Source organism: Aythya fuligula, chromosome 19 (genome assembly GCF_009819795.1).
Source record: "Aythya fuligula isolate bAytFul2 chromosome 19, bAytFul2.pri, whole genome shotgun sequence".
Taxonomy (NCBI): Eukaryota; Metazoa; Chordata; class Aves; order Anseriformes; family Anatidae; genus Aythya; species Aythya fuligula.
Genome location: NC_045577.1, coordinates 11,806,009 through 11,831,133, shown reverse-complemented (window position 1 = coordinate 11,831,133; position 25,125 = coordinate 11,806,009). Strand labels below are relative to the sequence as shown.

The following is a 25,125-nucleotide window of genomic DNA, read 5'->3' as shown; positions in this document are numbered from 1 at the left end:
ATCTCATAGCTAATTAACCTGTAAACCCTGAGTGGGTTTATAGAAGTGATTTAGGCCAGTCAGTCTCACCTCTGTCCCTGGAAAGGTGTTGGAACAGCTTGTTCTGGATGCCATCTCCAAGCAACTGTAAGAGAAGGAAGGTTATGAGGAGTAGTCAGCATGGATTCACCAAGGGGAAATCATCCTCGACCAACCTTGTTGCCTTCTATGATGGCATCACCAGCTGAGTAGGTGGGGGGAGAGCAGTGGACGTCATCTACCTTGACTTTAGCAAGGCTTTTGATACTGTCTCCCATGACATCCTGCTAGCAAAGCTGCAGAAGTGTGGGATAGAGGAGTGGACAGTAAGGTGGGTTGAGAACTGGCTGACTGGCTGAGCTCAGAGGGTGATGATTGGTGGCGCAGAGTCCAGCTGGAGACCTGTGCGAAGCGGTGTTCCCCAGGAGTTGGTGCTGGGTCCGGTCTTGTTCAACATCTTCATTGACGACCTTGATGAGGGAATAATGTCCACTCTCAGCAAGTACGCCGATGATACAAAGCTGGGAGGAGTAGCTGACACACCAGAAGGCTGTGCTGCCATTCAGCAAGACCTGGACAGCCTGAAGAGCTGGGCAGGAAGAAACCAAATGAAGTTTACCAAGAGCAAGTGTAGAGTCCTGCACCTGGGAAGGAACAACCGCATGGATCAGTAGGGGCTGGGGAGATGACCTGCTGGAGAGGAGCTCTGAGGAGAAGGAGCTGGGGATCCTGGTGGATGACAGGTTGACCATGAGCCAGCAGTGTGCCCTCATGGCCAAGAAGGCCAAGGGGATCCTGGCATGCATTAAAGGGAGTGTGGCCAGCAGGTCAAGGGAGAAAATCCTCCCCCTCTACTCTGCCCTGGTCAGGCCTCACCTGGAGTACTGTGTCCAGTTCTGGGCTCCCCGGTACAAAAAAGACAGAAAAAATACAGGAACCTCCTGGAAAGAGTCCAGCAGAGGGCCACAAAGGTAATAGGGGGGCTGGAACATCTTCCCTATGAGGAAAGGCTGAGAGACCTAGGTCTGCTCAGCCTTGAGAAAAGAAGACTGAGAGGGGATCTTATTAATGTTTACAAATATCTTAAGTGTAGGAGACTGAAGGATTTGGCCAACCTCTTTTTAGTGGTCTGTGGGGACAGGACAAGGGGCAATGGGCAAAAAAATGGATCACAGGAAGTTCCACACCAACATGCAAAAGAACTTCACGGTGAGGGTGACGGAGCACTGGAACAGGCTGCCCAGGGAGGTTGTGGAGTCTCCTTCCCTGGAGATATTCAAGGCCCATCTGGATGCCTACCTGGGCAGGCTGCCCTAGGGAACCTGCTTTGGCAGGGGGGCTGGACCCAATGATCTCTTGAGGTCCTTTCCAAACCCTATAATTCTGTGATCTTCATGCTGTGGTGAAGGGCCCAGCTCCCTTGTAAGGCTCAGCACTGCCTGTGAATGCTAACATGGCACCAGTTCATAGAGGCTGCAGCAGCTGCCATGGCCAGCAGAGAGGCATCAACCATCCCCAGACACACACCCTGCAAAGGCAACCATGGGGCCAAAGGTGCTGCTCAGGCCCAACCACTACAGCAGGCTACAGCCTGGAAAAGGCCCAGGAGGACCAGACAGTCACATGGGGTTTATGCCTGCAGTGCGGCAACAGAGCACTTAGGCTCCTGAGCCACCCACCTCTAGCGGGTTCAGGACCCAGCAGCCTGGCCCTCTGAGACACCATGCACAGCCAGCTCCATCCTGCCCCAAGCATCCAACCAGGCCCAAGACCTGCTGCAAAAATGTAAACCCCAGGATTCAAATCCCTTTTCTAGACATGTGATACTTATGGAGGAACTAAGTGTTAGAAATCCTGATCTGGATACAGTCTTGATCTCTAACAACTTCAAAACAAGATACAAGTTGTTCAGAAAGCAACCTAACCAAAAAGCACATTTCCAGATGAAAGGCTACGTCTGATACTATAAACGAGACAAGCTCTTAAGCTATTCCGGCCTTAAAAAGAAGGATTTCTCAAGGATTTCTTCATTTTTAATGAAGATAATTATACTCCTTAACTTTAAACTTTAGCAAACAACATTTTTGAAGATAAGCAGAAAGGGAGTGGTTCCACCATCAACCTACTTGCTTCCCTCCCTGCAAAGACAAAGCGTACAGAGGAGAAGACAGGATGATCCTCTCCTCCAAGGAGCACTGAACTCCAGCTCCTGCACGTCTACACATACTGAACCAACTTGACATGTTTATCACAAAACTGATAAAGACTCATCAGGCTAAAATACAAAAAGATATTTAGGCAGCTAAGATACAGTTTGGCTTCCAGCAAGGTTAAGGATTCAGGCACCTCATTATCCCAGTGAGAACTTGGCTTTTTTGCACCAAATTTCTGGTTAGTTTTACTAAACTACTTGCAAAGGCTCCTGTATGGAGGTCTCTCCAGTTACACTTCCCATGCACACAAAATACCAAACCATTGCCCACCTGATGGAAAATCTGTGGGTATTTTGAAGGAAGAAAAATAAGACAAGAGCAAAGGAAAAGACATGCTACAGGACAGCCAGCAACAAAGGCTTTAAATTAGCTCACCTTTCAAAATGGATGATGATTGACAAGGCGTACTGTTTGAAAAAGAAAGGTGCAGAAGAGAGGGGAAAAAAAGTATAACTCAACAATCACAAGCTTAATCCCACACAGATACCATCTATTTCTGCTCCCTTTGCTACATTCTTTATGCATTTGCCATGAATTTTATTTTAGTTCTGAAGACTCATGGTATAAGATTCCCAACTGATGTTAAAAGGCACTTATATTACCAGCATATATAAAACATTTTCCCCTAATATCTAATTGACACTATACAAATTGAAAAACAAAGCAGGGCATGTGGGTGTTTAAAGAAAGCTCAGCATGTGGGAACCATCAAGCATTTGAGCTAGCTAGAACATCCCCAACCCACCCTCTTCATCAAGAAAAATGCATTAGCATGGAAAAAAGATACTGTGACCTTACTGCTAAAATGTTTCAGAGGCTGCATCTGCTTCCAAGCATGGATAAGAGCAATTACAGTAACTTGCCTCCTTTCACAGGCAGAGATGAGGGCTGGAGGCCGTGGAAGGGCCTGGAAAGGATGTGGGGACTGTATTGTCAACACACAAAGGGCTCTTTACAAACCCAAACATGCTCTACAGCTGGTGAAAGCTAGACCCCTTATCTTTGGGGTATCCACAAGCAAATCTTAACCACTCAGTGTGGCTCTTAAAAGCCAAGAGATTATTTTTAGCTCAAGGATTGTTCTTGGTGCAGATGGCCAGAGTTCTAAACTGGAATAAAGGCTTGAGCCTTTATTACTTCCATGCAGTATCATTGGCTCCCCACATGTTGAATGAGCCTCTGTATCCATCTTTCATCAAATGCCAAATAGCAGTAACAGCACCTTACTGGTCTTGATCAACATTCTGGTATGTAAGGTAAACCTCCCATCAAGGAGAATTACTGTTGTCTGTTGTCATGGAGAAGACATCATTTCCTGCCCCACAGGTCCTCTACTGCACACTTTGCGTGTTTTCCCCAAGCATTTGCTACCTGCTGTCTGCAAGATTGTACCAATGCTAGAGACAGCCATGTGCCAAGGTGTGGGTGCTCCAGAAACTCACTACAGCAGTAATAAAATACTGTTTGTGCCAGGTATATGTTCAATAAACAGCTGCAGTTGTACAAGCTCTTCACCATCTGTTTCTGCACTCTAGGAACCAGGTGGGGAATAACTTGATTTTACATGTGGAAAACCATTAGCAAATGGCTCAGTCACAGAATTACTCAAGGCACCATTTTGGAGAGGGCCCAGTGAACCTACGAACCATACTCCAACAGTACCTTTGTACCTTAGAGATAAGGAATGAGCTGAGTGGAGCAGACAGCTAATGGGGACCCATTTCCTGTTGACTGCTGTTCCTACAAACTAGAAGCAGGTGATGGAAAAAGGGTCCAATGGGTCCAACTCTGATGCTGGCTGCCATGTGGGATGGGGACAGCCTGGATGGACCACAAAACCCTGCTCTTCTGAGGCCATTCCTAGAAAAACACTGACCATGATAAACTGAATTTAAGGTCTTAAGATTTTAAGGTCTTTGAAACCTCTGGATGAGCAGATACCAATCATCAGGTGTCTGAGGTGCTCCAGGCACCGGAGCTAAGTTCCCCTATGACCTGTGGAGAGGCCCACAAAGGAGCAGGCTGTCCCCCTGCAACCCATAGTATTACCACAGCAGAGTAGATTTCCACAGTGCAGCCTATGGAGGAGCAGGTGGATCTGACCTGAAGGAGGCTGTGGCTTGTGGAGAACCCCCACTGGAGCAGACTCTGGGCTGGACCTGTAGACCATGGAGAGGAGCCCAAGCAGGAACAGGTGACATGGGGGGAGCTGCCACCCATGGCAGACCCATGCTGGAGCAGTTTGCTCCTGATGGATGGACCCTGTGGTATGGACCCATATTGGAGCAGTTCTTGTAGAGCTGTGGAAAGTCAACACAGAATCAGTTCCAGAAGGACAGCATCCTGTGGGAAGGACCCCACATTGGAGCAGGGGAAGAGAGTGACCATGAAGGAGTGGGAGAAATGAAGTGCTATAGACTGACCACAGCCCCCATTCCCCAGCATCGCTCAGGGGGAGGAGGTGGAAGAGGGTGGGTGGAGGGAAGGTGTTTTGTTTTTGTTTTTTTTTTTCCTTTGTTTCTTAGCTCTAGCTTGTTAGTAATAGGTAATATTTTTTTCTAATCTCCTATGCTGAGTCTGTTTTGCCTGTGACAATAATTGTTGAGTGATCTCCCCATCCTTATTTCAACCCCTGAGCCCTATCCATTGTATTTTCTCCTTCTTCTCCTTTGGGCAGGGGGAGTGAGAGAGCAGAGAAACTCGGCTGCCCATGTGAGTAAAACCACCACAACTGCTGAATTCACTCCAGAACCTTTGCAGATGTGCCACCTCAGACCAAACCATCCCCATGTTGAGCAGGGCAGTGCAATAGGAAGGAGACAGTGGTGGGTCCCCAAGCAGGAGGCATCTTGGCAACAGACTTGAGTCCAGCAGGGGACACAGACCTGCTGGTACACCTGTTGTGGGACCCTGCTACATCAGAGGGGTCATCCTGGGAAAAATTCTGCCCCTTGTAAGCTAAGAAGCCCCGGCACTTTTTTCCTCTTGCACAATTTTCACTCTCCCACCCAAGCAGGACTGTAGTAAATATCCAGCAGATAAAGCTGAAATCCATTTACAGCATTTCATATGGTATTTTTCTGAGCAGCTGGCTCACCCAAACACTAGGGCTAAACAACTGATCTCTCCAGACAGCTTAAAAGAAAATATTGAAAGACAGAGAATTTGAAGCAAATTGTCTCAGTCTTTCATAGATAAGGGGAAGAAAAAGGTTTTTCTGCTTCTTAGTCTTCTTGCAACAATAGAGAAAAATCATTTCAGCAGGCTTTGAAGAGAGTGCGGTGCTTTAAAGGTTTATCAATGCTGGAAAAATGTAACTTTTAGACCTGATTTCATTGCAGGATGCAACTGAAACACAGAAACAAACCTTCCATTTTCAAACTACACAAAGTTGGAGGTAATTAATCCTCTTAAATATATCAGCATTAAAGAAGGCTCATTTCAGTTAGCCCACTTCTTAGTCTCTGCCACCCAAAACTTCACAGGTACTCATCAGCAGAGTAGCCAGCCACGCATCTATGCTATCCTGGCCACACTGACAGGCCAGCAACATTCAGTCTTCAAGACTGTATTACAGCAAAGAAATGTGACTGAGACTCCAGGTTTTAGGCAATGGCAGTGTTTGTTTTTTTTTGTTTTGTTTTTTAATTGGAAACACAAATAGATTAGTTCACTTCATAATCTAAACAAAGCTAACAAAGGTCCTAAATGCAGGAGGCCAGCAAGAGAGTTCCAGAGGGCATGGAGTCTCTCTTATCTCTACACAGGGTCTAAAACTACAATCTACCTGCTGAAGGCTGTATGAGATAATTTAAAAGCCTCTAGTCTGAGATGAAGGTAACCAGATCCAGCTCTGTGCCACAGATGAGTGCTTTCCCAGAAGTCCAGCATCTCCACAGCACTTTCAAGCACTGCATCCCTGCTCTGTGCTCATCCCTCGCCCAGACCCCTGTAGCTTGGCTGTGCAGAGCTGGGGAGATGGTCCCAGTCAGCAACCTTCAGGTCAAGTCTTGCGAGAGAGGAATAAGAGTGCTCACATCCTCCTATGTCAGGGTGGAAATTGTCAGCCTGACTCTTTGGCACACATCAACACCCCTGAGGCATCCCACGTATCCGTCCAACTTGTTCCAGGACCCACCCTGACACCTCCCACACACACATACACACTGCCATGGAGTGCTGATGTGGCACAGGACATATCCAGCTCCTCCTTGCACCTCTGAAGCTCCATCCCAATCACTCTGGGAAGCCGAGTTGGGCTTCCCAAAAGCTCCCTTACAGCACCAGATGTGCCCTGAGACAATGAGCCTAGGTGGGGGACAGCCAGCTGCTTATGCAGGGCCAATGAAGGATTCATGTCTGTCAGCTGCAGAGTTCTCAAACTCTGAGGCTGCACAAGCACATCTGGCTCCTGTTTCAGCGGTGCTGCCATGGGGACACAAGACTGGGGGCCACCACTGCCAGCATCAGTAGTATGAACTGAGCTTGCTTCGAGCAGACAGGGCTACTCTCCCCTTTTCCTCCTCTCTGAGATTTCCTCTTGCTGCTCCTTGTCATACCTAATTGTTATAAATGAGGTCTCAAATCAATCTGAATTTTGTAATATTTATAAAACAAATACTTATAAAAGGCATAAAAGCTATAAAAGCTATAAAAGGTACAAAAGGCAAGTAAACAGTGCTGGGTGTATGGGGAGTCTACGCTCCACCAACATGCACACACGAACATCAAACATTCTAAATATACAGAGCATTGCTTTACATACTAAACTCGAGTACGCCTATACATGTGTAAAATCAGGAAAGGTAACAAACAACCCTTTAAGTTCCATGACTTAACAGTCTCCATTTTCGATTCCTTTTCTTGATTACTAACAAGTCTCCATTTTCCATTCCCTTTGAACAATATGTCTCGCTTTAAGTTGTCAAGCAACTCGGTCTTCAGGCCTTATGTATCCCGTTCTTCCCAGATCGAAGAAAAGCATATCCATCTCCTTTTCAAGGCCAATGAGGCCTGGGTCAAAAGGCACGTTCAGGTCAACAGGGGGCGTAACAGCAAAGGCCTTCGATGGCTGTAGCAGCAGAGGGGCCCATGGCCTAGCAGTCGGATCAGTAAAGGAGCCCGCAGCTCCCTCACTATCTGGCAAGCCACATGTTTGTGATTGTGGCTCCACATGGCTCTTCAAGGCCTCAGAGACTGCTCTCAGGTGCTGAGCAATCCCACTGCAACCTTGCCATTTTTAGTTGCAGAGTCCCACACCTTGACCTCAGTTTGGTCCCATATTTCAGGCTCATAAACTGTCCAATTGTTAATAAGGAGAATAAGCTGTAAGGTTACCAGGACAGTCTTTGTTCCTAAGGACATGTGATTCTCCATAATGCGCAACTGCTTACCAGCGAGAGGCAGTTGTGTGCACAGGTCCGCTTCTCTCAGCTCGAGCTTCTCTCCAGCTCCAGTGCACCTATTTCCAGAGACTTTCTGTGCGAGCTTCTCTGAGCAGTTTGCTGAGTCTGGCCAAACCTATCTTCAATGTGCCTGCTCCCGCCCTGGTCTCCATTCTGCCAGCCTGTTCCTCTTCACTTCTTTTTCCTGCTTCTTTATTGATGTAACTTCATCGTGTTGCCTTTTTTTATCTTGAGGGCAGGCTCCCCTCTTATACCCTTCTCTCCACTGCAGTTCTTTTCAAAACAACTTTTCATTGGTCAAACAACTTTGAATGTAACAACAACAGCAAACACCCAGAAACATCCATGCCTTAAGGGCTGGAGAACAAGAGAACCAGCTGGGGAACAAGAAACCGGAGACTGCATGGGGTCTCCTGAATCACCCTTCTTTGTTCCCTCTAAACTCTTTTATATTCCTGATGGCCTCATCGTTAAGAGTCTAATGTTATTTCAACCACGGGGCTTTCCAACCCCCATGGCCATATTCCCAAACCTCCCCCTTCTTTATTAATATCAACCATTTTCTCAACATGAATTACCACTCCATATATAACATAATCCACCAGGGGCTTATTAAAAACCCAATGACTTATGGGAGGTTTAACTTTCCCATAGCTGGCTGATAACCTGACCAGATCTCCTATACTCAGAAAGGCAGGCTACCCCTACTAGGCAAATCAATCATTTACTCCACTTAAATCCATTTCTCCATGTAATGCTATACAAACAAGCAGTATTTGCACTACAATACATCATAAGTTTCTAAAGGCAAGCAAGCTGTTTCCAACAGCTCCCCACACAACTTCACAGCCAACTAATGCGAGGGACACTGAATGCAGAAAGTCACCAAGGAATAAGTTATCACTCAGCAGCTACCAAAGGACCACAGAAACCCAGAAAGAGAAATAGATTTGTACCTAAGACATTTTCTTACCAATGTAACAAAGCAGACTGAATCCCTAGAGCAATACCAGCTCCATACAGTTCATAAGCATTACTAGTCCAGTACCATAAAGAAGGAAGACTTTGTTATTGCTAAGAGATGGAAAAACTAAGACTAAAACATTTAAAAGCAAGTTAAGTAACTTGCCACATGATGAGCCCTGTTAAGGTAGGATGTCAAGCTTGAGCCTCAAGGGGGTGAGAAGGACTCCACTTGCCCCCAGGCTTACAGAAAAGGCTCTGCTCCTTTGCCTTCCAAGGTCTTACATCCTGTGGCTCAATTGAGCAAAGAAGAGCAGTTCCTGCAGATAGATTCACACAAGTGCTCTTCCTCAAAGCCAGATGCCTTTTCTCTATTTCTGAGCAATCTGCAAGGGAACACCTGGGCCAGGTCAGACTGAATTGCATCTAATGGACATGATGAATTTACATCCTTACCTGAGGATGCTCAGTCGCATCTAGAATGCAGAAAGTGCAGAGCATTGCAGGAGGCTTGCTACCTTCTGAGAAAGCCTTTTCAAACTCCAGTGTTTTTTTTCAACAGGGGACCTACTGAATAACTGATGATGTTTTGTATTGAATAGCTCTTAATGCATGTTTTTTTCTTCTTTGAATCTGCCTAATAAACCTTTTGAAACTACATAAACTTTAGCACCAGAGTATACTTTGGGCAGAAGCTGCATAGCTTGGTATCATGGCTCACTGTGCCTCATCAGTATTGCCCACTGTAGTCTCTTCACACACACCCCTAACATCACTCCATCCTCCCTAGACCAGCCTCGAGATACTAGGTTTGTGGGGCACAGACTCCCAAAACATCAGACTTGTGACCACTGTGGCTTTGTGCACCGGAATGCAGCTGCCTCTCCAGCCCCCTAGCCAGCCTATGCCCTGAGATGACCTCACTAGTGGCTACTACTGGTGCCTGCTTTTACCCCAAGCAGAGAGAGCAGCAGCTCTTACCTCAGCAAAGAGAAACCTCAACAGAAATTGACCTGTCAAGGAGGAGACTTGTGAAGACATGGCTCATGCAGCATAACTCTCCCTGGACATCATGGGCCATTTACACCTATTGTAATTCTAGCACCTTCAACAAACTTAGAGCTGTAAGGAATTGACTCACATTACAAGAACTTTTTCTAAACTCAACCACTCATCACATTAAAGCAAGACAGGTCAGAATTGCCTGTGCTGTTAATGTCACTGAGGACAGGGGAGGAAAACAGCACTGGCCAACCACTTGTTAAATGGCTGCAGTGACATTTCAGACTTGGTAGCCACAGGTTTACATCTCTGGCCTTAATCACTCAGTAAATATCAGGTGGGACAGATGCCAAAGCAGTTGCTATCAATGCTCAAAGTTGAAAGTGGCTTCAGAGACTTTGCTCTAAGCCAAAACCCCGTAGGCTTACTTTCCAGAAAAACAATCTACTGCTTTACATGAAGTTTTCATTACAAAATCTACCTTTAGAGAAGATGGAATATGCAAGACCTAAATGATAGAAATGACCCAGAAGTGTTTTCTTTAAAGGCCCAGAAGCCCTGATGTGTTAAACTCCAGCTGAATAAGGCTCCCAGCCTTCCAGATGAAAAACAGCTTCAGTGCTCAAAAGACACACAAGCAGCAAGTTTCTACATACAGAAAAAAGCAGGGAGGTGACAAAATAAAAAAAAAAATAAAAAAAATCACAGCTTCTGCCTCTTACCCTTGTCTCACAGGGGCTTCCCTATTTACACACCATGACCTCCAGGTAACTCCCATGTCAATTCCCAGGCACAGATGCATTGGGGTACAATCTAACAAGACTGAGCATGCTCCTGAAAGCTTTGCCAACTGGTGTTGAAAGGTGCTTTGATTGTGAGAGGACCTCCAGCTGCTGAACACAACGAGCTTACACATTGCTTTGGGACCCTCTGAAATGGCACAAAGTACAGATTGCATCACACCATAAGATCAGGGGGTTATTAACTTAAAGAGAAAATAGTAACAACATATCAACAGCAAGCATCAGCAGTGGGGCCTGCTGAGGGATTTATGGAACAAAGAGGACATTGCCTGGCAAGCCAGTGACGCAGAGTCACTGGAAACACAGCTGTACCTCATCACCATACACAACCTCCATGTCTGGCACAGGTAGCAAAGATCCTGCAAGAGCACCTCAGCAGAGTAAGACATGATGGAAAATGGACAAGGAAATACAATTTGGGTGCCCTCAGTGACTGAGCCCCAGCTCCAGCCAAACACAGTGAAGGGATGTGGGATGAGTGAACTGCAGGACCCTGTCAGGGTTCTCATTATTGCCTGATCTTTTTGATACTGGAAGGTCCATTTTGTGATTAACTGATATCCCAGTGCATCTCTCAGCCTCACTGCTCAGGTCCAGCTTGATTTTACCTTTTTTTTTTTTTTTTTTTTTTTTGGTCTGGGGACAGTACACTGTAACGCTTACCTTGTGATTTATAATCATCCACATGCAGGTACATCTGCTTTGTTCACTTCAGCTCCAGCTGTCATTTGTTTAGCCCCTTGCAGGTTTGTGCTATGCTGTGACTGACCTTGCAAGATAACTGCAATCCATTCACAACACTCAGTGCTACCTTTTTATCATTTGTTTATCCCACACTTTTACCTACACTTTGCATGCAGGTTTTACATAGCCTCCAGTTCAGTTTCCCCTATAGAGTTACTCTTTTCTTAAGAAAAACAAGATGCATTTGGGATTGAAGCTGAGGCAGGATCCTCCAGGCCCAGAGTGTGCTCTCTCTTCAGTACTGTTTCTACACTGGAATTGCTGAACTTGTCAGAGAAATGGAAGAATGAGGCCCTGGGCATGTGGAAAGGAAAGGGCAGGGGAAGCAGGACCTTTTCTGCAAAGCACAGACCGGGCTGAAAACAGTTCTCCTTCAGCAAACCACTTTGAGCCAGAATTGTTCAAGCAACATCAGAAGCAAATTACTTGTTTGGACATGAGGAGAGGTGGAAAGGAGAAGCAGCCCAAAAGATTCATGCACAAGCACAAACTGTTTTCTTCCCCTCTCAGTATCTACTTCTTTACTGCAGTCTTCCAAAATGCCCACAGTCCTTCTCTAAATTAAAACCATAGACACCGTTAGAGACACTGTTCTCTGCAGACCAACAAGCAGGTCCCAGGAGCAGCAGCAGCAGCTGGAAGATCACCCAGCTTTGCCCCATCCTCAGCTCAGGATCAGCTCAGGCTTGAGGACCCTCTGAACTGCTCATCTCCCTAGGCTGCTCCTCCTCACTACTACCCTCCTACACGGCTCTCCCCCATCCCCTGTCCAACTCAGCCTCACCACTCAGGCCTGTAGGATTAAGTCAGGATCTTGTGACTAAAACCAGGTCAGCCTCCTTCCCTTGAACCCATCTGGGCTTAATTGACAAAAGCGTACCCTCACAGCTTTTTCAAGGGCTGCTGGAGGCAGCTGCCCGGTGATGCACCGGCGGGGCTGCCGTGCTCTGCTCCCACCGTTCCCGCTCCCTTAAACTCTCGCTAGCAAAGAGAAAGTCAGGGGGTGCTTCAGTAGCTGCGGAGAGCGGGGCTGCCGCAGGCTGAGCTGCCCCGTGCCCCAGAGGCCCGCTCTGAGGCACCAGGAGCTTCCCGGCAGCAGGCGCCGGCCGAGGCTCGGGGAGCGGTGGGGTGCACGGCGCGGACTCACCTGCTCCTGCTGGGACCCGCCGGGCCGCCCTCCCCCCAGAGGCCTTCGGCTCGGCTCAGCCCCCGCGGCACCGGCGTGAACCCGCGCGGCGCGGCCCCGCCCCTCGCGCCGTGCACTGCCCCCCCTTGCGCCGCGCCCCCCAGGGAAGGCCTAACGCCGCCGGCAGCCCCCGCCAGGCTCTTCGCAGGTGCCGCGGCCCTTCCCTGGGCGGCAGCCCTCCAGCCGGGCCCGCGCCCGTCGTTGGCCCCGAGCACAGCCACCGTCCAGCATCGGCAGCGCGCATACCCAGCTTACGGTTCTCCCATACCCCACCTCTTTCGCGAAGCACAGTGAGGGTGCCCCCTCCTGGTCAAGAATTTCCGCCCCAGCCCGTGGTGGGGCTGTGGTTTACAAGGTAGGCTCCTGCCCCGGACAGCACCCCGGGGACCAGGTGCTCACTTGTGGCCAGTGCTGAGAGCTGCTCAGAGCAAAGGCCACTCAAATTCCAGACATGCCACGTGTGGACATGTCTATCTCATATGAACACCATTGTTAGACTCTGAACTTATTAATGGAGACAGATTCCTGCACCAGGGCTTTGCAGTACTTGCATGAAGCTGGAAGAGTTTGTGCACCCCCAGACTGAGGTCTATTTCTATTGCTATTTCTGTCTCTGACTACAGGCCAAATCTTCCAAAATCTCCAGTGGCTCAGGCTCCTTGTCCAGCTGGTGCCAGCCCTGTCTCATCACTGCCAGGACAAAGGTCGAGGGTAGCTGTGCAGCACCCCTCACCAAGGGCTCCAACTATCCACCTGCATGAGCAGGGTGACCTCCTCACTTGTGCAATGGACACCACTGTGTTTCTCCACTGATACAAATGCTGCTGTGACATGGGGTGAGGATGCCCTGCAGACTTCAGCAAGCGCCAGTATAAGAGCTCCCAGGAGTCATTTAGGTCACCTGATGAGGATAAGACAACCAAAAATATGTGTTGTACGTAAGAGGGAGACAGCTGTGACTGGAGAGACACAGCTGATGACAAGAGAGGCTGGGCAGCCATGGCCAGAAACATAAACGCCATCCTATTGACTCCAGTATGCTCCAGAGCAGGATGATGCTCTCAGGACAGAAACATGCTTAGCCCTCCACAGTGCTCCTGTCTTGGCCTCCGTCCCACCCAACAGCAGGGACTGGGGAGGGACACAAGCAAGGAGGGCCACAAGAAGTCCCTGCCCTCCCCTCTACCACTGCCAGCTCCCAGGGGATGCTCCACACTGTTGCAACCGGAGGCACATGGAGTCAGAAGCACCATTTATCCCAGGGAGTGATCCGTGGTGCAAGGGGGAGCACATGGAGCAGTCATGCTGGCTGTCATGGGCAAGAGTCCTTAAATCCTGTCTTCAGAGGGATTAACCAGCCATGGTGGTTTCCTCACAAGCAAATGAAGTCAGGTGGAGCAAAGACAACTGGTTAGATATGGCAGGTACTTCATTTTAGGGGTATCGCAGAGCTTCTTCCTCTGAAGCACCACAGGACACCCTCAATACAATGACAATGCTGGAACAGCACACTGACATGTGGAGAGGAACATATACCTGCTGTCTTCAAGAGAGTTTTGTGCAGATCTCCCCAAGCCCCAGACATGATGCCTTGAAGCCCCTCCTACTTCCATATGATGACCCTCAACAAGAAAAGCAACAGAAATCTTTTCTCTCCAGAGTGCTGCATGGCTGTCCAGGAGCCCACAGTGGAGCAGGTGGATGTGGCCTGGAGGAGGATGTGATCCATGGAGAGCCCCTGCAGAAGCAGGACCCAGGCTGGAGCTGCAGCCTGTGGAGAGGAGCCCACACAGGAGCAGGGGGTCTGAGGGGAGCTGCTGCCCATGGGGGACTCGTGCTGAAGCAGTTTGCTCCTGACAGAGGGACCCCATGGTACAGACCCATATTGGAGCAGTTATTGAAGAGCTGCTGACTGTGGGAAGACCACACAAGATCAGTTTGGAAAGGACAGCATCCCATGGGAGGGATCCCATGTTGGAGCAAGGGAAGAGTCACTGTGAAGGAGCAGCAAAGTTGAAGCATTAGGGACTGACCACAGCCCCCATTCCCCTGTGCCGCTTAGGGAGGAGGATGTATAAGAAGGTGGATGGAGGGGAGGGTGTTTTTGTGTTGGTTTTTGTTTGTTTGTTTGTTTTGTAATTTTGTTTTGTTTTGTTTTAGTTTCTCACTGCTCTAGCTTGTTAGAAATACGTAATAAGTTACATTAATCTCCCTATGTTGAGTCTGTTTTGCCTGTGACAATTGTTGAGTGATCTCCCTATTCTTATCTCAGCCCTTGAGCCCTTTCCATTGCATTTTCTCCTTCTTTTCCTTTAAGGAGGGGGAGTGAGAGAATGGTTGTGGTGGAGCTCAGCTGCCCGGCTGGGTAAAACTGCCACACCTGGACGGTTGTCAAGGATGTTCTTTTCTGTGTGCTTGCTGTCACTGAAGTAACTAAGGAAAGGTCGAAAGGTGTCACTGGAGGTGTTGAGAAGACTCTCATCTGAAGCCCAGTCTGGTCCCTTAGTTGATGGTCACCAAGTGGTTCTGGGGATTTCCATGCCAGCTAGCAGTCATACTACCTCATTGGGAACACTTCAGGTGACAGCTGCCTGTCCTCCACACTGGAGATCTTTGCAAGTGGATGTTGAAAGATCATTTGACAGAACCACAGGTGTGACAGCCACAGCCAGGATTTGGTCCCAAAGCATCAGCCTAAAAAGGAGCCTCTGGCAGGTACAAAAAAGCACTAATGGAAAAGTTCCAACATATAGAAAAACCCTCTGCCGAGGACAGACAGAGGTGCCCTGGTGTGCCAGAGAATGGAGGGCCACTTTGCCCCTGAGTAAGGAAGCCCTGGGAACTCCAGCTGGGCCTGCAGCAGGGTAACAGAGGGAAAGAAGGACTTGAGATGTCTAAGCACATGCCTTTTTTGGACCCAAACTCTCCAGAGCACAGCCCCACATCACTCTGCAGGTTAGTGCCATGTAAGATATTTGTTCCCTTTATGCTCCTTGGGGGGCTTCTTCTAGAAATAAGACTTGTGAAATCATACTGCATCTGCCTGTTTGTCCCATCCCAGACAATCTGGGGGCTCATTTGCCATTTCAGCCACATTTAACAGAAGGCTCAAGACCTCAGAAGTGCTTGGTTTGGTGAAAACAAGCAGCACATGGGGAAGTGAGACCATTCTTGTGCTCCCAGTGTAGGAGGTGCTGCAGCATGAATTCACCCCATCACAGACATTACAGAATCCGCATCCCAGAGTAACTGCCTTGAAATCTAGCAGTAGGAAAGGCTCTGGTAGGAGCCTGCCCCTTCTCAGACACTAAAAACAGCACTGCAGAGTACCCAACTGGAAGAAGCCCTTACAGGAAGTACCTAGTCAGCACAGTGACTGTTCACATCTGCTAAAACATCTGCTGCAGCTCCTCTTGCCAACATGGAACAACCAGATCATTGACAGCTGAGTAGAACACCATGGAACTCTGGATTCTGCCATAAGGGGGAAGTTTATAGCTTGAGAAATTGTGTGCAGAGGCTCTTCTCATACCTCAGAGGAGGAAAACCATGGCCATGTGTCACCCTGCAGGGCACTATGGCTTACACTGGTGCTTTATGCAAGCCTGAGGTTCCCATTGAGCCCATGTCCCACAACAAGGCATAAACCTCCCACAAGCACACTGCACAGCTGCATTGGGCTACACATACCTATGTGAGCAGCTGCCTCCAGGACCTTGTCCTTGAACATCCTGAAGGGCTGACAAAATCACTGCCTGTTAGCCTGAGCAGAGATAGGCATGTTTTCCCTTGGCACATCCCCAGGCTGCATGATCTGCTGCACACTGCACAGAGGTGGGAGAGGGCTCCAGCGGGTAGTGGCATGTACAGGGAGACCCCAGCCTCTCCTCTTCTGCCTGCAAAGTGCAATGCTCACTGATTGCTCTGTGCTGTGAGCCAATCATGGCAGAAATAAAATCTCAGTCACCACAGAGTCACAGCATGGCTGAGGCTGGAAGGGACTTCCAGATCCATCCAATCCAATTCATACTCAATCTGAGCCACCCAGAGCAGTTTGCCCATGATCACATCCAGGTGGCTTTTAAAGATCTCCAATGAGGGAGACTCCACAAGCTGTCTGGGCAACTGGATCCAGTGCTCCATCACCTGAACAGTAAAGAAGCGCTTCCCAGTGTTCAGACAGAATCTCGTTTAGATGGCACTATCACCCCACTCACTGCTGCTCACAGGCAAGTCCACATTTTTTGGCTTATGCAAATCACCCTTAGCCCCAAAAAGACTGCACTCTCCTGTGAAACACAACAGCCAAGTGGAGCCTCACTCCAGATGGGGCTTTAGGGCACTTATTGCAGGGTGAATTTGGAGCAATGGACACCTGCCAGAGCAGCAGACTGCTCAGGTTAATAAAAGACAACAATGAAAGTACAATTTTTGGTGGACAAAGCGCATCACCAGCACTTTCACCAGGCTGCACAGCAGCCAAGCTCTTCTTCCAGCTTGTGCTCACTCCTGCCCACAGTGTGGAGCTGCGGGTCCTAGCAGCAGCCTAGTCACCAAGTGCCACTAGCAGATTTGATTGACCCCAAAGCACCTGTTACAGTCTCTCCCAAGGCAGTGGTGTCCAGAGTCATGACCTGCACAAGCGTAGTACTGGTAAATGCAGCAGTGACTGACAGACACAGCCTTGTGCGCCTGGACTTGGCTCCGTGGGATCCAGTCCCTCAGCTCTCCTGCAGCAGTACACACCACTGTGGCAGTTCAGCCACATTGCTCCTCAGCTGTCAGCCTTGTCAAGGTCACCGTGCTTCTAAACCTGACCTCCAAAGCATCTTATAAGGAGATCAGTGCAGTAACATCACTTTGCCCAATCCACACTTTCTGCGCTGGCAAGCCTGTACATGAACTGATGTTCGCACAGTTCATGTATACACTCTTACAGGAAGTATATAGTCAACACAGTGACTGTTCACATCTGCCAAAACATCTGCTGCAGCTCCTCTTGCCAATATGGAACATGTTGCCTTCTTGCCAACATGGAACATGTATTGCCTTCTGTACCCTACACTCACCAGCATATCACACAGCTCTATTTGCTGTGCTTCCTAAGGACCTGGTTTCCTTGCATTTCCAGTCCTGCAGTGCTCAACAAAGCAGCAGCTAGCATAGCCTTGGAAGTGTACACTCAGAGCTCCACAGGGACACAAGCAGCAAGAAACAAGATCAAACTTCTCTGCCAACCACCAGGCCAAAAAAAAAATAAATGATTAGGTCAGCTGAAATAAAAGGGCCTGCAGAATCAGGAAAGGTATATTAGCAAAGAGCATGCTCTCTTCCAGAGCATTAGGATTCACAGTCTGCATCTGACATGCAGGTCCCTGTCCAGCTCCTAGCTGGGGCAAGCAGGATCTGCCAGAGCAGCAACCTCTGCAGCAGCATCTCTCAGCCAGACACCTCAGTCTTCTGCATCACATCATCCGCTGCATGACTGCCGCCATCACTCACCCTGAGTGGACACACACCCTGCATGCTAACAGATCTGCCTCACAGTATTTTCCAAGGCTACATCACTTCTTCAATCCAGACCCCACCAGAAAGCACAGCCATACACCCTCCACACTTCCACTGTTCCTTCCCTCTGCCTTGTGCTGGCACAAACCTCTATGTAGACTGTGTTTTGAACCAGACCTGAAAACTGATCCCTCAGAAGATTAATTCAATGGGAGGAATGAGAAAATATTTTTCAGCTGGCTCAGCTCTCTGGTCCTGCTTATTACCCAGATGCACAAACCTGTGCATGGGATTGAACCCAGCAAGCATCAGAATATGAACAGGATGCCCCTTCTCCAGATCAAACCTGAACAAACACAAGGTCAGGTAACCTCAGCCTTGCTGCAACTATGGGACCCGCTTCCCACCTCTGCTGTAAGAATATTGTGTCCCCCTTTTTGAATCCTTGACCACCTCCTCCAGTATTTTTTCCACTTGTGCCACAAGCTGAAGTATAGGGACCTTTTCCAAAATAAAGACTGCACTTTTTGTTCCACAGGATGCTCCAGGATGCTGGCTGAAAGCAGGGGAAAGGATGCAGTATTCAAATACACTATATCCTCAATCTCAGCAAGACTAATCCAAGCTAGTGTTCCCTGCTGTCAGCAGCAAGCAGACACAAAATTGCAGACTGGTTGAAGCACCTCAGGTCCATGTGATCCAACCTCCTGCTCACACAGGGCTGTTTGCCCAAGACCATGTCTAGATGGGTTTTGAATATATCCAAGGATGGAAGAAGCTCCACAATGTCTCTGTGCAACCTGTGACAGTGTTCTGTTACCCACACATAAGTGTCCCCTGATCTTCCCAGCGGGTCCTGCGGTCCGGCAGAGAGGTTGTCCCATCTAGGTCGCCAAATTGATTCAAAGATCGAAGCCGAAATTCCTTTAAGTGGTATATTCTTTATTGCAGCGCTGGATGCACGGGGGATCTCTCCACCTATCGTGCATACCCAAAGCAGAAAGCAGTCTTGAATTTATACAATCAATCTATCAATATTCTACAAGCGCCTATACATATTCATTACCTATCCCCGCCTTCCCTCGCTTCTCATGCTAATTAGCCTTTTGGCACCTTGCGCCTGCGCAGAGCCTCCCAAGAATTGTGGGCAGGGGTCTTTGGGACGTGGGCAGGGGTCTTTGGGAGGAAGACCCCGAGTCTTCCTCACAGTGGACTTTTCACCTTTGGTCAGGAATCTGCTGAATTGGCATGTTTCTTAATTGCAAGAGCTGGTTGTTGCTAATTCTCCCGTTTGTTGTATCTTTATAATGAATTGCAATGTCCAGTTTTGAGATTTATAGTCCTTACGTTTGTTTCTCTGTCCGTCTGCCGCTTCCTTATCATGAGTTCCAGTGTCTTGTTTCGAGATATACAGTCCATGTCTGGGGATTGTCCTTGCCTCCTCAATGCCTCCCCAATACCTCCTTAATCAGATGGAACCTTTTATGTTCCCACTGGTGCCCGCTGCCTCTTGGCACTGGGCACCACTGAAAAGAGCCTGCCTCTTGGCACCCTGCTGTCCTGGCTTTGGTTGGGATAGAGTTAATTTTCTTCATAGAGGCTTGTATGATGCTGTGTTTTGTATTTTCAATGAAAACAGTGCTGATAACACAATGTATTCAGTTGTTGCTGAGCGGTGCTTTCACAGTCAAAGACTCTTCTATTTCTTGTGCTGCCCTGCCAGTGAGGAGGCTAGGAATGCACAAGGTTTGGGGGGGGACACAGCCAGCACAGTTGGCCCAAGCTGGCCAAAGCAATATTCCATACCATATGGTTTCATGATCAGCAATGAAAGCTGGGGTAAAAGAGGATGGGGAGAGGGTGTATTCAAGGCAATGGCATTTGCCTTCCCAAGAAACCTTGATGAGCCCTTCTTTATAGGAATTGGCTGAACACCTGCCTGCCAATGGAAAGCAGCATATGAATTCCTTGTTTTGCTTTGCTTGCACATGTGACTTTTGCTTTACCTAGTAAACTGTCTTTATCTCAACCCATAAGTTCTCACACTTTTACCTTGCTGATTCTCTCCCCTATCCCACGTGGGGAGAGCGAGCAAGTGGCTGTGTGGTGCTGAGCTGCCTGGTGGAACTAAACCACCATACCTCCCTTCAGGTATTTGTACACATAAATAAGATTCCCTCTGAGTCTTCTCTTCCTCAGGCTGAGCAGTCAGAGGAACATGGGGAAGGCAAGTCAGGCAGAGCTAACAAGAACCACTGCAGTTTGACAGTTCAAGGAGGCTACACTAACATTTGGCCATGTTGGTGAGACATTGTCAGCTCTCCATCTTAGTCATGCCTCACTAGGGCATGCGCAGTGCACCCAACAGCTCTGCTGTTTCCCCACAAAGCCCCTGGGCTAAGCTGCAATGCAGGCATGCTGAGCATCTGAAAGTATTTGATCATAAAAGCATTCTTGGATTATTATTTTTTAATAAAGGAAGACAGACATCCTACTTCCTCCAAAGAGGAAATCTGAAATTGTGCAATTACTATGTGCAGAACTGTTTATATCTGACTATATGCTCAGACCCTCTTCCTATTTTCAACTGGTTTGAACATCCTACTTCAGTACAGGTTTGAACACCTCACTTCAGTACTGACAGCTAGGACCAAAGGACCTTTACACCATCCATTCTTTAGCTGACAACAGAAATCAATCCACAGAAAGACAATGCAGTACCACAGATTATTGGCGAAAGACATGCTGCTCAGCTCGGACAGGAAAAATATCTAATCTCTCCACTTTCACAGAACAGGAACTTAGAAATAATTAATCTGCAGCAGACAGAGGAAGGATTTACATAATTTTAAATGAATAGACAAAATAAAAATAGAGGCTTCTAAGAATACAGAACTGTGGTGCTTGGGTCAAGAGGTCTTTTCACATCTCCCCTGCAGTTTTATCCCACTGTTTGTCTTCTGAGGCCAACGACCTCACCAAGGGATACCTGAAGGGGATTCTCCAGCTGGACCTGGTAATCTGAAAGTAACACTACAGAGAGACTTTCCTTTTCATTTTATTATTTTTGACTGAGTTCAGTATTATTGACAGGAGAGAGACAAAAATAGATTATTTCTTTCTCTTTTCAGATCTTGGAAATCCTTTGGCTCTTTATACATCCACAAGCAAGTATTTTCATTTCTGAACCCATTATTCTATTAGAACAGTAGACTATACTACACAAAAGGCATTAGAGGAGAAAAAAAAATTACCCTAGGAGTCTTTGCCCTCATCACCTCACAATTTCCCCAAACTCTTCATAAAGCTCAGCAAAGAGAATAATTACTTTCTTCTTCCTTTCCCTGGATGACACACCTCACAGACATTTATTGTTGCCTAATGCTGCAAAGCTCTTTGGGACAGAATTTAGCTAAGCAGTAGTCTTAAAAATAAATCTTAATCCTGCTGTACAGCACAGCCTTCACCCTGAACCCACAAAGAACCTGCTCAAAGGACCATTTCCAGCCATTCCTCTCCACTGCAAAAGCAAACAATTTCCTGCTAATGTATTTAGCTTTCTTTGTAACAGTTCACATTTTAAATTAAGACAAATGTGAAGAATGCCCAGTGGTCTACGAAATGGAAAAGACTCCATGTCAAATTCTTCTCCTTTATAAAGAGGTTGGAAGAAAGTTGTTTGAACCACATCTTTTGCAGAAATCCAAATTCTCTGGACCATTGTTCCCAACAGGTTTAAAGACAATAGCCCAATGTAATCAGAGATTTCAAAATCTTAAAATGAAAGTTTACTAAAAGCACAAACCCTGGAATGCAGGAAATTAATCAGAAAATAAAGTAATTGAAATATTGCTCAGAACGCCCCTCAGTATCATATTTTAATTCTATTAAATTCATAAAGCATAACACAGTTTAAGTTGCAATACACTGCAACCCACTTTTTCAATCAAATGTCCAGTCTGTCAAAGGTAAGTTGAACTTGTGCAAGTTTTGGAGAAGTGGCCAGGATCTCTTCATGCTTGCTCAGGCAGGAACTCAAGTATGAACTCAGCAGTAGAAAAGCCCCTTTCTCATCTGTTCACTCACCACCTGAGGTTCTCTTAACATGTCAAGACAGGCTTCATTTAACTTGAGCCTTGTCTTGTGACGACCTGAACCAGACCAATCTTGTATACTGTGGTTGCCAATATGTGGCTGCAGATGTTAACAGTAGACATGAAAAATCTACCAGTTTTGTAGTTTCCCACCTGTGACCACATCTTTTGGATCTTCTTCTCATAACAGCTCCTTTGGTCTTCAGTAAGCTAAAACTCTTCTATAAAATAAACTTCCACAACATTCACAGACATCTTGTAAAGTGTTTGCCACATCTTAAATAAGCTGACAAAATCCAGTAGCCTCCATCACCAGATGCTTCTTCCTATCTTCATACACTCTTCCTATTGGTCCTTTGGGGTAAAACTAAGCCCTTATTTATTTACTGGTATGTTCATACAGCACTCAACATAACAAGATTGAGCTAGATCACAGGTACTGCTGGGTTTACTTACAGATATACTAATAGGTCCAGCCCTACCCACTTTGCAACACAACTTTATCCATTACACCTATCTCCAAGGGCATGCTGGCCTGATCGAAATCCTCTTGGACCTCTATCTGGAACCAAAAACCTACAGAAATCACCCATTAAATGACTTTAATGGCTGTTTTGAGAGCTCCTCCTGAGTTGTTGTCAGAACAGGGTACATGCTCCCTCCCCTCACCACAGAGCCACCACTGTATCACCACCACAGTGACATTCTCTGATCCTGTCACACACTTACAGGCTCCTGCCAAGAGTGAGGGGTATCATTCACACCTCTTCCCATCTGCTACTCCTTCACTCACCACTCCTCATCTGACTGGTAGATGTGAGCGAAAGCCTACCATGGTTCCTGGCCCTTGCCCTGAGTGCCTCCTGCACTGTTACAACTTTTTTTTTCCCCCTCTCACCTCCAAGCACTATACAGCCCAGTTGCCATGTGCTCTGTGTGAAGGCAGGACTGAGCTTTTAGCCCTGCCCATCTCCTCCTTCTCATGCAAAGGCATCAAAGAGCAGGCATTAGGTGTTATTATTCTTCCTGCAAATGAAGCACTGATCCTACACCACAATGTGAATGCTACAAATGTAGGAAGAGCAGAAGACAGTGGAGAGGCTGGTTTGTGTTATAAATTGCCCCCTTAATTAATTTTCAGAGAGCATTAATCAATTCAGAGAGTATTAATCATAGAAAGGAATTTATTGAGTAAGCCAACAGCAAGCAAAACAGCGCTGGGCAGCCGGGGAGTCTCAGCTCCGCCAACAGTGCACGCCTCACCCCCACCAGGGTCCCTTTTTATATCTTGGTAATTCCAGGATTACGCAGCACATCCTGGTATGTTCTGCGACTGCGCACACTGTTGCTAGGGGGTCGTCTCTGTCCCTCTGGTGGTCGTGAAGATGAAGGCCGTAGTCTTCCTCGGCGTTGTGGTTCAACTTCTTTTTCTACTTGGTCATGTTGGCCCAGCATGAGACAGGAAGGCAAGATGTTGATACACTAGTTTAGCAACTTATCAGGAGATGGTTACATGAGCTTTGCAGCAGTGTCTTTGAACAAAAGAGGCAACTGAGATGCAGAAGGAGAGAAGGGGAGGAAGTTCTCTTTTTTGTTACATTAAGCAAAAGAATTTTCATAGTGTCTAGCCAAGCATTATACAGCTCCTTACTTCAGCAGGGAGCTTTCACAACTCCCGCTCCTCAAAAAGAACTCCTTGTTTTTATAATACAAAAGACAATGAACAAACATTTATGGTTGTTATATATGGAATGGTAATTCATGTTGAGAAAATGGTTGATATTAATAAAGAAGGGGGAGATTTGGGAATATGGCCATGGGGGTTGGAAAGCCCCGTGGTTGAGATAACATTAGACTCTTAATGACGAGGCCATCAAGAGTATAAAATTGTTTAGAGGGAACAAAGAAGGGTGATTCAGGAGACTCCATGCAGTCTCCGGTTTCTTGTTCCCCAGCTGGTTCTCTTGTTCTCCAGCCCTTAAGGCATGGATGTTTCTGGGTGTTTGCTGTTGTTGTTACATTCAAAGTTGTTTGACCAATGAAAAGTTGTTTTGAAAAGAACTGCAGTGGAGAGAAGGGTATAAGAGGGGAGCCTGCCCTCAAGATAAAAAAAGGCAACACGATGAAGTTACATCAATAAAGAAGCAGGAAAAAGAAGTGAAGAGGAACAGGCTGGCAGAATGGAGACCAGGGCGGGAGCAGGCACATTGAAGATAGGTTTGGCCAGACTCAGCAAACTGCTCAGAGAAGCTCGCACAGAAAGTCTCTGGAAATAGGTGCACTGGAGCTGGAGAGAAGCTCGAGCTGAGAGAAGCGGACCTGTGCACACAACTGCCTCTCACTGGTAAGCAGTTGCGCATTATGGAGAATCACATGTCCTTAGGAACAAAGACTGTCCTGGTAACCTTACAGCTTATTCTCCTTATTAACAATTGGACAGTTTATGAGCCTGAAATATGGGACCAAACTGAGGTCAAGGTGTGGGACTCTGCAACTAAAAATGGCAAGGTTGCAGTGGGATTGCTCAGCACCTGAGAGCAGTCTCTGAGGCCTTGAAGAGCCATGTGGAGCCACAATCACAAACATGTGGCTTGCCAGATAGTGAGGGAGCTGCGGGCTCCTTTACTGATCCGACTGCTAGGCCATGGGCCCCTCTGCTGCTACAGCCATCGAAGGCCTTTGCTGTTACGCCCCCTGTTGACCTGAACGTGCCTTTTGACCCAGGCCTCATTGGCCTTGAAAAGGAGATGGATATGCTTTTCTTCGATCTGGGAAGAACGGGATACATAAGGCCTGAAGACCGAGTTGCTTGACAACTTAAAGCGAGACATATTGTTCAAAGGGAATGGAAAATGGAGACTTGTTAGTAATCAAGAAAAGGAATCGAAAATGGAGGCTGTTAAGTCATGGAACTTAAAGGGTTGTTTGTTACCTTTCCTGATTTTACACATGTATAGGCGTACTCGAGTTTAGTATGTAAAGCAATGCTCTGTATGTTTAGAATGTTTGATGTTCGTGTGTGCATGTTGGTGGAGCGTAGACTCCCCATACACCCAGCACTGTTTATTTGCCTTTTATACCTTTTATAAGTATTTGTTTTATAGATATTACAAAATTCAGATTGAGTTGAGACCTCATTTATAACATGGTGCATTACAGTTTGGAGACTCCTCACCCCTTGCATGACAG

At 47.2% G+C, this 25,125-nt stretch overlaps 1 protein-coding gene across 1 annotated transcript in view; it reads right to left on the bottom strand.

Moving 5' to 3' along the window:
• The window catches only part of LOC116496955 (dual specificity testis-specific protein kinase 2-like), a 90,197-nt gene extending 77,858 nt beyond the window's left edge, over positions 1-12,339 (bottom strand). The window contains exon 1 of the mRNA XM_032200392.1: positions 12,296-12,339. The gene's annotated coding sequence lies outside the window, so the exon portion shown is untranslated. The remainder of the gene's footprint in view (positions 1-12,295) is intronic.
• Between the last annotated feature and the right edge of the window lie 12,786 nt (positions 12,340-25,125).